Genomic DNA, 11502 nt, shown 5'->3' with positions numbered 1-11502 from the left:
TTAGCCAATACCAGCAAGGTCGTTCAACATCCTTCGTTTGTAATAACTGCCTTTTCGGCGTATTTATTGTTCGGATGAATTTCAATGTATGTAATCATAAAGTACATGTATGTACATGTATGTAATTCTCAGTTTCGTACTGGTGCGCATTAGAGTTCTAAAAATTTATTTATGACTCTAATTTTAATTTTTGGTATTTCTTGGCTTTGTTTCCCCGCGAAATGGTGTGGACCCAGCACCATTTCTCCACCTTGTTACATACAGTTTCGGGCCACTTCTTAGTGTTTAATTTTTCATTTGTAATCATAAATGAAGAATTAAGGGGGGGGGGGGTCCGTCGGTGGTGTTCAATCTACTCAGCGCCCTATTTCCTTTCTACGTTCCGGTTGGGGAATCAGGAAGCGGACCAGGCGACGCGACGACGGCGGCGCGGCGGCAGGAGGTGATTGAAATCTACGTCCGGCGACGCGCAATTCGGTCAGGAGACCGAAAGCTGGGGCTGGCAGGGGGGTGGGTCAGGAAACATTTAGGCCAGTTTGGCGACAATCGGATTGGTGACGGACAGCAGCGCCGTTTAATTGGCCACATGATCTGGCCGTGAACGACTCATAAACATAAATTTGAATCAGAGTCGGACGCATCGCGGCACCTATGTTCGTCTCCGGCGCCTAGGTTTTCGCGCTCTATAATGCAAATTGGGTAGGGGCTCTCAAAATGTTGCTTTTGAAATCAACTCGTGAGGATGTATGATGTATCGTTGAAAAACTTCATCCCACTGATAAAATGTGCTTGGCCCAGCGAGATGATGCTGTAAGTCGTCTGGAGACATTTTTTCTTAAATCAAGAACGACACTGCTTAATTTAAGCTGTTTCTTTGCTTAATGTAGTTTTCCTCGCTTGTGGGAGAATTCAACCCGAATCGAGATTAAAAAAAAATAAAAAAAAAAAAACTCTTTTTAGCAAATTCAAGATTCATCATACAAAGCACATTTTTTCAGTGCTCCGTAAGAACCGAGATGAGTGGTTTGAATTCATATCCTCGATGGACTGAATCTTAAGCATAAGCATAAGGTTTTAAGTCCCATTTTACTTTAAAAACAGATAAAAAAATTAAAAAAAGTAAAAGTAATGATATGTAAGTAATTATAAAAAAACTTTTGTAAAAAAGTCTGTAGAAGCACTCACCTCTCGTTTGCCTTTCCTTCACTCTTGAAATAAATGAAAGCGTTACAATGAATACCTAACCATTACTGGAATCCCATTAAAGCCAAATGAATATATTTTTTTTTTTTTTTTATTTATTGGCGTATTCACTTATTTCGTTGAAAAAAATACGAGAAGTTGTTAATGTGATGTTCGAACAACCCACAATATTTGACAAAATCCTATACATTTTTTTGAAAGTTCATTAGTACGGCGAATTAATAGGGCTAACAATGGGACTCAAACTATTGCCAGCCTTGTGCAATTCAACGAGACCTTGGATCCTAGAGACAACAGCTGTAGGAACTTTCAATTTATCACCAGTATTTTTAATGATGTATTTTTTATCAATCCAATTTTAAGGACAGTTTTTATTTTCCTTGTATGAGGTGAAAGCACCAATTTACTACATAATATCTACTCTCTTACTATCCAAGAGTATTGAAAATTCGTGTTGTCAGATTTCATGAAAGACCTCAGAGTACATGCCACAGCGTTTAGTTCTTTGCTTAGAAGACCAGTCATTCTTCGTTCCTTACTTAACTCCTTCGTCACTTAACAATGTTGTAAGAATTATCCAGCATGATCTTTCTAGATTTTCCGACAGTTTTCCACCCTGCTTTCTCCGAAATTTGACAGGTTTACGACTTTTCCCATCCTCTTCAATTTTTTTACGATTCTATCCAAAATGAAAAAAACACTTTTCGGTTTCAAAACTCTACAGCTCTCTGGCATGGCAATGAGCAAATGAATTTTTAGGTGATCCTTTTTAAGGTGTATTCTTATAATGCTGACTATTTTTCTGTAAATAATTTATTGAATAATACTGCTGATCTTTAAGACATCTGTCTCACGCTATCGGAGACAATCCTGTCGTGATACGATACTCTTTCCTTCTAATGAAACCTGATCGGGCGCATGTACGGTACACATATTGCTCTACGGTTCAATTTGCCACGCAGTCTTTGGGAAGCCCTGCGGAGGCTAGGTCTCAGTCGGGCGCCCAGCAGGAGATGTAGTATTCTAATTCCAATGTATAAATTACTTTTGAACCCCAAGTTTAATTTCTGACGGCCACAATTGTCACTGCGAAGCCGATCGCACCGCTCTTTCCCGAGCGCGCCGGCCGCCGGCTTCGCACTCAAACCGACGAATTTCCCCTTAGCTCTGATCACAAAATCCTGCATTTTTCCCGCGCGTTCGGCAACGAGGTCGTTTCGAATAAATTGAATCGTTAATAAAATTAAACGTAGAGCTTTTCAGTCGCTCCATTTTTTTATTTGTCGTGGTGATGCGTGTGTTTGAGTCGACGCCGCCTCAGTCGTCTGTCCGCTTTCTCAAGACCCGAATCCTATACCGATTTGAATCCGCGCCATGTTCTCGTTTCGGATCGATTGCTTTTCTTCCCTCTCACTGAATGCTCTTTGTTTACTTCGTTTAATTTTGGAAAGAGAAAATCGCAGGCTGATTTCATCTGCTAGTTTTGTATACGTGTCGTAGATATCATTACTGGTTGAAATTGCAGAATCGTTCATACACTGGAAAAAAAAAAACACATTGTATCTAGAGTCCAGACTCTAGAAAACATTGACAAGAAAATGGACTCTTGATTCAATCAGATTTTTGCTTAAATCAAAAAGAAATCCACTCAAATTAAGAGGCTTGGTTCTTGTTTTAAGCTTAAATCTGATTGAACCAAGAGTATTTTTTTCTTGTCGAGGTTTTTAAGAGTCTGGACTCTAGATGTAATGTGTTTTTTTCCAGTGTATACATCTGTTCTCACTGAAAGATGGTCTCATGGGAACAAATTAATCTTTTCAGATTTTGTACTCATTCACTGTTGAAAAGTTTTCCTGTTATTTCAGATACGTTATTGATCACTTAAGAAAACATGATAATTAATTTCCTGTGGCAGACTTTGTACGAAAGGATTTGTAAAACTTTTAGACTCTAAAATGCTACTTTTTCATTCACAAACACACCCGAGTGAGTCTCAATACAGTCCCAAAGATTGGCCGAATGGAAACATGTAGAATGAGCTCGTCCATAACTTACCAGACCAAAGAAATATAATTATCAGTGTGACTCAAATGCTTACTTCCGCACAATGCACACGTAGTGTACTATTTATGAACATTACAAGAGTCATGGATTTGGTTATCTTCCATTGCTCCTGCGCCCTAATTTTGAAGAGCTACACGGGCGGCCATAGCCGATTGGAGTTTAAATGACTTTAAGTCATTTTCGAACTCCGCGCTGAAATCCAGGTATGATTGAATCCGGTCCGCCGAAAAATGAGGAGATTTAGCGAGAGTGCTTTTTGGGCTCATAATGTCAATGAATGTCCTGAGTCTGCCCATCCATTGTTCCGATTACGAATCGTTGTATTGAGCTCTGGGCTGTCCAGTCAAGTATGCTGCCCCGACATGATAGGATGCCCTATTTGCTTTGAAGGAGACTATGATTGGAAGAATTGCAACGAAGTTTCTTGGACTACTCAAGTAGTCTTTACTCTCATGGAGTCTCAAGCTACCCTTCATTAGCCTTAATGCGGCTTCCATCGCGATCGCTGCTCCGTGTGTGCTAGCTGGCATACCAGTGAAACGACGCAAGGCGTCTTGCGATAAGACAAAAGTATTGGCGTTTCCGTTTGCGAGTACGTATGCATCTACTGGTCGAATCCCAGGGATCATCGTGTAGGGGACGTGTAGGGTTGACACCCAGTGACCTACCGCATGGGCTGCGGAGATCAACGGGGCAATGGCCGCCAGTAAGGACTGGTAACTTGTACTCGTCAGATAAAGCCGCGTCCACCTCTAAAATCGAAAGAACTTTCGAGCAAATCCCGACACCGAGCCCTGCCCAGTATGGTGGTTAGTTAGCCACCAATTGGCCTTTGTCGCGATTGCCACGGTTAATGCGGAACGCAATGCTTCAACAGTGAACGCGGGGGCTGGTGGAGGAGGCTACTGATCTGCGGTTGCTGGTGGAGTTGCAATGGGCACCCAATCGCCGCTTGGTGTACCCGCTGACTGAAATTTTGGAGAACTTGAACTATTTGATTTGGAATTTATTACCTTTTATTTAACAGAAAATGGACAAAAGACAAATGAGGAGAGACGAAGATGATTTTTAGATTGAACTTTTGGAGATGATTTTTACAGACACATAAAAAGCTAGCTTGGAATTTCTTATACTAAAGATTTGGTTTCCCTGGAGACGAAGGGGGACCCGCTTCATTCTGGCCCCCCTGAACTTCCCGGAAGTTCTGAACTGCAGACTCATGGTTGATCCTGATGAGGACCAGGGAAAATCCTTATCTCGTCGAAGATTGCCCTCTCTAGACGGTCGAGCAACCTGTTTCTTCTGAGCATGTTTCTGCACAAAGGACATCTCCTTCTCGAGTCGCGTCCTTGACAAGCAGTACATTGTACGTGGTCGCGTTTACAGCTCCAAAACGGGCCTGTGGTAGTTCTTTTGCAACTAATACACGTCGTCATTTGTAAAAAGAGACCGGTAACTCGCTCCCTAGTCGACATCTGAAAGACCAACCAGAATAAAGGGAACGGATTAGGGAAAGGGAAGGTCGGAAAAACATGGCAATATGGAGAATTTTCAGAACGTTGAATTTAAGACGTATGTTGAATTTTTTAAAATTGAATTTTTTTTTTAAAACGATGTTGTTTAGTAATAAAATGTGACATCGTCCCAACTTTTAGGGGGATCGTGTCCTGGCGGTACATAAACATATCTGGGATTTGGTTTCCCATAGAATTCTGCCATCGTTTTGGGTCTTGTTGAGGGGGTTGAATTTTGGGAGGATTTGGCCGAGGAAGGAGAAGTTGAATCGGGCGTTGCCGTGGGATTTTGAGATTGAGTGGGAGCAGGGATAGGATCTTGAACCGTAGTGGAGTTGTTGTTATTATCGGAATTTGAACCAGACATGTTCCTGAAAACAAGGATTAGTTGGTTAAATTCTCGGCAACCGGTAAAGGGAATAACTTCACTACTGGACGACGAAGTGTTCCACAAGCCGTGCGAACATCTACCACCCGAGTTTGGCCGTCTCTTCCAGGGTGCAGCTCAATAACTCGTCCCAATTTCCACCGTAAAGGAGGAGTAGAAGGATCGTGTAATACCACTAGTTGTCCTTCTTTCAGAGATTCCTCTTTCTCCCACCATTTTCCCCTTGGCAGCAAGGTATGCAGATACTCTATGTGCCACCTTCGCCAAAACTGTTGAGCCAATAACTCAGCCAAATGCCACCTTCTAAGAATAGGAGGATCATCTGGATCATATTGTTTATTGGGAAGCGCTACCAAAGGACGTCCAATCAGGAAATGCCCCGGAGTGAGAGCTAAAAGATCCCTATGATCTGATGATAGAGCAGTCAAAGGTCTAGAATTTAAAACAGCTTCTATCCGTGCGATCAAAGTATTAAACTCTTCTTGAGTGAGAACATTTAGACCATACGTTCGTTTTAAGTGAAACTTGAAACTTTTCACCACTGCCTCCCAGATGCCTCCCAAATGAGGCCCCGTAGGGACATTGAGAAGAAATTCAATTTTCTCCTTATGAGAAAACTGAATTAACTCAGAATTTGAAGGAGACAAGAGCCTTTGAAAAAGATTTACTGCTCCCTTAAAATTTGACGCCTGATCGCAATAGATATGTGCTGCCAAACCTCTTCTGGCCACAAATCTATGCAAGGCACCTATGAAAGCATTTGTTGAGAGATCACAGACTGATTCCAAATGCACTGCTTTCGTGCTCATGCAGACGAAAACACAAACATAGACAGGCATAACCCGAGCAAATCGAGAAAAGTGAACTTTGACATTGAAAAAACCGCAATAATCCAGACCGGTTTTATAGAAAGGTGGACTGGGTTGTACTCTGAATGATGGTAACGGTGCCATTTGTGGAAATTGATTTTTAGGATTAGCCCTGAAACACACCACACAACCGTCCACGATTGACTTGATTAAATTTCGCAGACCCAAAATCCAAAAACGTTGCACGATCAACGAAAATAAAAGTTGAGGAGGTGCGTGAAGATTGTCAATGTGGTAATGCTGAACCAATAATCTCACCACATGATGGTTAGAAGACAAAATAATCGGGTACCTCGATGACTCCGGTAATGAAGCATGTTCTAATCTCCCTCCGGCTCGAAGTAAACCTCTGTGATCCAAATAAGGATTCAATTTTTTAATCGCTTTGGATTTTGCAGACAACTTTTCTCCGGTCCGAACTTTGCGAATTTCTGAACTAAGAGTATCCCTTTGGATTAACTTGAGCAGCAGGAATTCTGCGTGCTCTATCTCTGAAAGAGATAAAAACCCTTTTTTGATGGGCTCGAGGTTTTTTGACACGAAATGTCTCGCCCCGAAACGCCATACATAAGCTAGAGAGTGGACGACCTTTGTCCAGGAAGATAGACTTGGTAGACGAATAGAAGTTTGCGGAGAGGGGGCAGGGACAGAGACCTCCTCCTTCCCGACTTGAACTTTGAGAATTTGCCTGGGTGACTTCACATCAGGCAACGCCTTTAAAGAGGGGAGAATAAGATTTGAGACTGGCCAAGTCTCCTCTGGATCAGCCAGCCACGAAGGGCCTGACCACCAGAGCCGAAAAGTCGATAACTCCTCAGGGGAGAGTCCCCTTGTCGCACAGTCGGCGGGATTGTCACTCGATTTGACATGACGCCAGATGACTTGCGACGGAGTTTCATGAATAGACGTTACTCGATTTGCTACAAAGGTTTTTAGTCTATAAGTTGGAGTTTGAATCCAAGAAAGAACAATTGAAGAGTCAGTCCATGCAAAAACTTTATTGACCTCATAATGTTCCAGAGTAGTGGCATGACGACGCAATAACTCCATTCCCATATTTGCAGCTACTAGTTCTAATCTCGGTAAAGACACTTTCTTCAAAGGTGCTACCTTGGACTTAGCAATTATCAAATGAACCTGACCTTTATTTTCCGTTGAAGAAGGAGCAAAACGGAGATACAAAGCGCATGACGTTGCCATTTCACTTGCATCCGTGAAAATGTGTATTTGAGTAGGTTGCTTATGTCTATCTAAGAACCTTGGAATCGAAATATCTGAAAGTTTTGGAAGAGTTTGCGTAAATTGATGCCACCGATCTAGAACATCCTGAGGGAGAGAATCATCCCAATCTACTTTAAGAAGCCAGAGTTCTTGTAAGAAGACCTTGCCCTTCACAAAAACTGGCAACAGCCAACCGCAAGGGTCGAACACTGATGCGATTTGTGAAGCGATATCTCTCTTTGTTTTTGCTGGGGGAAAATCAGGAATTTTGTATGAAAATGTGTCCTTTATTGAAGACCAGATAATTCCTAAAAGTTTAAAATAAGGATTTTCCGGATTTCCTTTCGGCATTTCTAAATCTGCACTGGGGCGATCAGCTAAAATTGACGGGACATTAGAGGTCCATTTTCGCATATAAAAACCTCCCTCACTTAATAGAGCTATAATTTCCATTAATAAAGAGCGTGCTTCTTCTGGGCTTTGATCCCCATGCACTAAGTCATCCATAAATAAAGCGTCTGAAAGTGCCTTTGCAGCTCTCGGATACTTATGTCCATGATCTTTAATTAACTGTTTTATAGTTCTGATAGCTAAAAATGGAGACGAATTAATGCCGAAAGTAACCGTTGTTAGAGCATAAACTTGTAGAGGTAACCAGGGCTCAGCTCTCCAAAATATTAACTGATATTTATGGTCTGAAGGATGAAGAGGAATTTGTAAATACATTTGTTTAATATCCCCCGAAAAAACTACTGCATAACTACGAAATTTGATTAAAATATCCGTTATGTCCGATTGAAGAGCTGGTCCAGGTAATAAAATATCGTTCAAAGAAACACCATTACTGGTTTTCATCCCCGCGTTGAAAACTACTCGCAATTTCGTAGTTGACGAGTCAGTTTTCAACACTCCATGATGTGGCAAGAAAAAGTGTTGAGAATTTTCTGGAGGAGGGTTGACCAGTTCCATAAAACCGTTATTAAGATATTCCTCCATAAATTTAGTGTACAATTTTTTCATTTCCGTGTCCCTTTGCAACCTAGCTTCCATTTTGTAAAACTGTTTTAAGGCTAAGTTGCGGGACTGACCTAGTTTTTTGCGTTTTCTGAAAAAGGTAGCCTGACTTGATACTTTTTGTTTTCCATTGTGTTGTCGTTTCAACATAATATTTTTCTGCATACTCTTCCTCTGGTGTCATTGCCTTTTTTGGAGGATTTATCTCTTCTATTGTCCAAAATTTTTCCATTATTTTATTCAAATTATTATTCTCATTTTTATTTTCAACATTTACCATAAAAACAGTTGAATTCAGAAGTAAAGGTTTAGAATGTAAGGCGGAGAATTCTCCACCATTGCGTCCCAAAACCACATCACCGAACACAGTGGGAAGAATAGAAGGGAGAGACGGACCCAGGGGTTCTGGAATTCCAGTCACTATATTTGCGTAAATATCTACTCCTAATAGAATGTCTATTTTTGCATCCTTCTCACAAGAATCATCCGCTAACTGTCTATTTTTCAAAACCTCTTTTAATTTTGGATCTAAAAGAACTGACGGAACAGGATCTGTTATTTTTCGAACGACAATCACCGGATAGTTAGGCGCTACTAATTTACCATTTCTATTTAGTATATTTATTTGCACTGATCCGAATGATTCCACTACATTTCCCGATAGCCCAGAGACCGTCACTCCACCTCTTTTAGGCTTCAAATTGAGCAATTGGCAACACTGTGATGTCAATACACCACGATCTGCGCCAGTGTCGATGCATCCTCGAACGATGATTTTATCCCCTTTTTCATTTGTTAATAACACTTTTACTGTTGGTAAAATCGAACTGGTTGTTTTTACGTGATTTATTAAAGATCGTTCTGGCTCATCATTTGATTGCTCATGTTTGAACAACTGAGTATAGAAAGTTTTGCCTCTATTCTCATGGATTGAAGAATGATGGGATCCATTACATTCTCTACACTTCCTTTTACTCTTGCACGAACTTACAAAATGATCTTTCGAGGTACAATTCAAACAAAGTTTGTATTTCTCAAGAACTTTCTTTCTTTCCTGAGGAGATAGCATTCTATAATTCTGACACTGAGAAATTACATGATTTGCGTTTGGACATTGCGGACATTTAAAACATTCAGGAACTTCCAACGGATTTGCATTTTGAACTTTATTTTGATATTTTTTAGAATCAGAACTTCCCTTTTTATTTTCTTTACTAGAATTATGCAAAATCATTTGTGGTTGTTCCTTCTTTGGAGCTCTACATGGTTGCGGTTGAGATTGACGGAACGTGGAAGAAGCTCCCAAATACTGAGACAATTCGTCCTTTAAATAAGTACAAAGTTCCTCAACTGTTGGCATTGCTGACTTATCGTCTCTGGAATCCTCAAATCTCCTTCGATGATAATTATTCATTTTCCGTAACAGAATTACAATCAATAACAACCCATAGTTTTCTGATTTATACCCTAATGCTTCTAGAGCTTGCATATTTTCTCTCAATTTAGTAAAAAAGACAGAGACGTTATTAGCACCTAACTCAGGTAAGTCCAAGAAATTAACCAAATGATGAGTAATTTGTCTTCTAGGACTATTATAATATTCGTTTAACAATTTCCAAGCAACGTCGTAATTTTCGCTGGTAAATTCTAAGTTTTTAACATGATTTAACGCATCCCCGGATAATTGAGCTAAAAGATATTGAAGCTTTTCCTGTTTCGTCAACTCAGTCGCATTATGAATCGTTACTTCAAATAAACCTCGAAAAACAGACCAATCAGATAAACTTTTACCATCGAATTTTGGTAATTCGATTTTTGGTAATTTAAGATGAGAGTGAAGATTCATTGAAGGCTTTGGAGAGTTTCTGGAAGAACTGACAATAGAAGCTGCTGCATGCTTCGCGGGTAAGTAGAGTTTCTGACCTTCCTCAATCAAGTCATCTAACTTTCCCTGCCATATTGCCTCTTCTTCCAGATGGTCCGAATTCATGACAATTTCGTCCTGAATCAGATCAAATTCCTCTTGACATTTTTTCAACCTTTCAATAGACCAATCAAATTCATTCACATTGTCGGTTGTTACTTCCCGTAAGGATTTGACGATCCTTTGAATTTTATTTAACAGCATTTGTCGCTTTTTAAGTAACGGATTATTTGTGATTTCGGGAGGAGTGGCGAACGAGTTTTTAGATGAATGAGGCGAATGAATGGAAAGAGGATCAGAAGAGGACTTTTTAAAGGGGCCACCGGCATGCAACCGTGTAGCCTTGCGAAAATAAACATTTTCAAGACTTGTTCTCCGTAAGTGAGTTTCACTTTGAGTTCCCACTCCGAGATTGAATTCAGATTCCATAACTGCTTATTAATTCACAGTTCCTAAAGAATAGAATATTATAATATTGGCGAAGGAGGCGAACAGATGATATCAACAATAAGACATAACCTCAAACCATCATCAAATAACGTTACGATTCGAATCCTTTAGGTTATGAAAATTTTAATGAAAATTTGAGGTTATGAATTTCTATTACTACCAAGAAAAGAAAAATAAGGAAAGAATTGGAATGACTTCACCGATTTTTTGACGATCTGAGATTTTGGGAGAGCTTAGATTTTGACCATGTAAAGAATTGTCCCTTTGATTCGTTCCGAGCGAGATCCGTTGAAAAGGCGCCGGGCAAGAATGGGAAGGGGAAGGACTTGATAGGTTATCCGCTGTCGAACGTCGAGCACCCGAACAATATTTTCAACTTTCCCGGGTTTCGGCACCAAATGAAATTTTGGAGAACTTGAACTATTTGATTTGGAATTTATTACCTTTTATTTAACAGAAAATGGACAAAAGACAAATGAGGAGAGACGAAGATGATTTTTAGATTGAACTTTTGGAGATGATTTTTACAGACACATAAAAAGCTAGCTTGGAATTTCTTATACTAAAGATTTGGTTTCCCTGGAGACGAAGGGGGACCCGCTTCACTGACGAGCGGCACAACAACAACAACAACAAGATTTGCGTTTAACGTGCCGATACCTGACTGACAGGAGAATCAGTCTTACTCGGGCACGGGGGGTCTACCCCTCCTGCCGAAAAGGTTTTCACGCGTCCTCAGCGCGCCTCCCTGGGATTGGACTTGCCCCAGTTCGGTACCGATACGCTCGGTGAGCGCCAGACTACGGCTTGCGCCGCTGGGAGTAGTTGGCTTACGATCTGCTCTGTTTGATTTTA

At 40.6% G+C, this 11502-nt stretch overlaps 1 long non-coding RNA gene across 1 annotated transcript; it reads right to left on the bottom strand.

The window, feature by feature from the left end:
* Positions 1–4955: 4955 nt before the first annotated feature.
* LOC140224513 (uncharacterized) lies at positions 4956–11247 on the bottom strand. Its single transcript, XR_011899784.1, has 2 exons — positions 11091–11247; positions 4956–5152 (listed from the first exon to the last, which is right to left on the bottom strand). It is a non-coding gene; the product is annotated as an uncharacterized lncRNA (long non-coding RNA).
* Between the last annotated feature and the right edge of the window lie 255 nt (positions 11248–11502).

The sequence above is a fragment of the Bemisia tabaci genome, chromosome 4 (genome assembly GCF_918797505.1).
Source record: "Bemisia tabaci chromosome 4, PGI_BMITA_v3".
Lineage (NCBI taxonomy): Eukaryota > Metazoa > Arthropoda > Insecta > Hemiptera > Aleyrodidae > Bemisia > Bemisia tabaci.
This window is presented reverse-complemented; position numbering and strand designations above follow the sequence as displayed.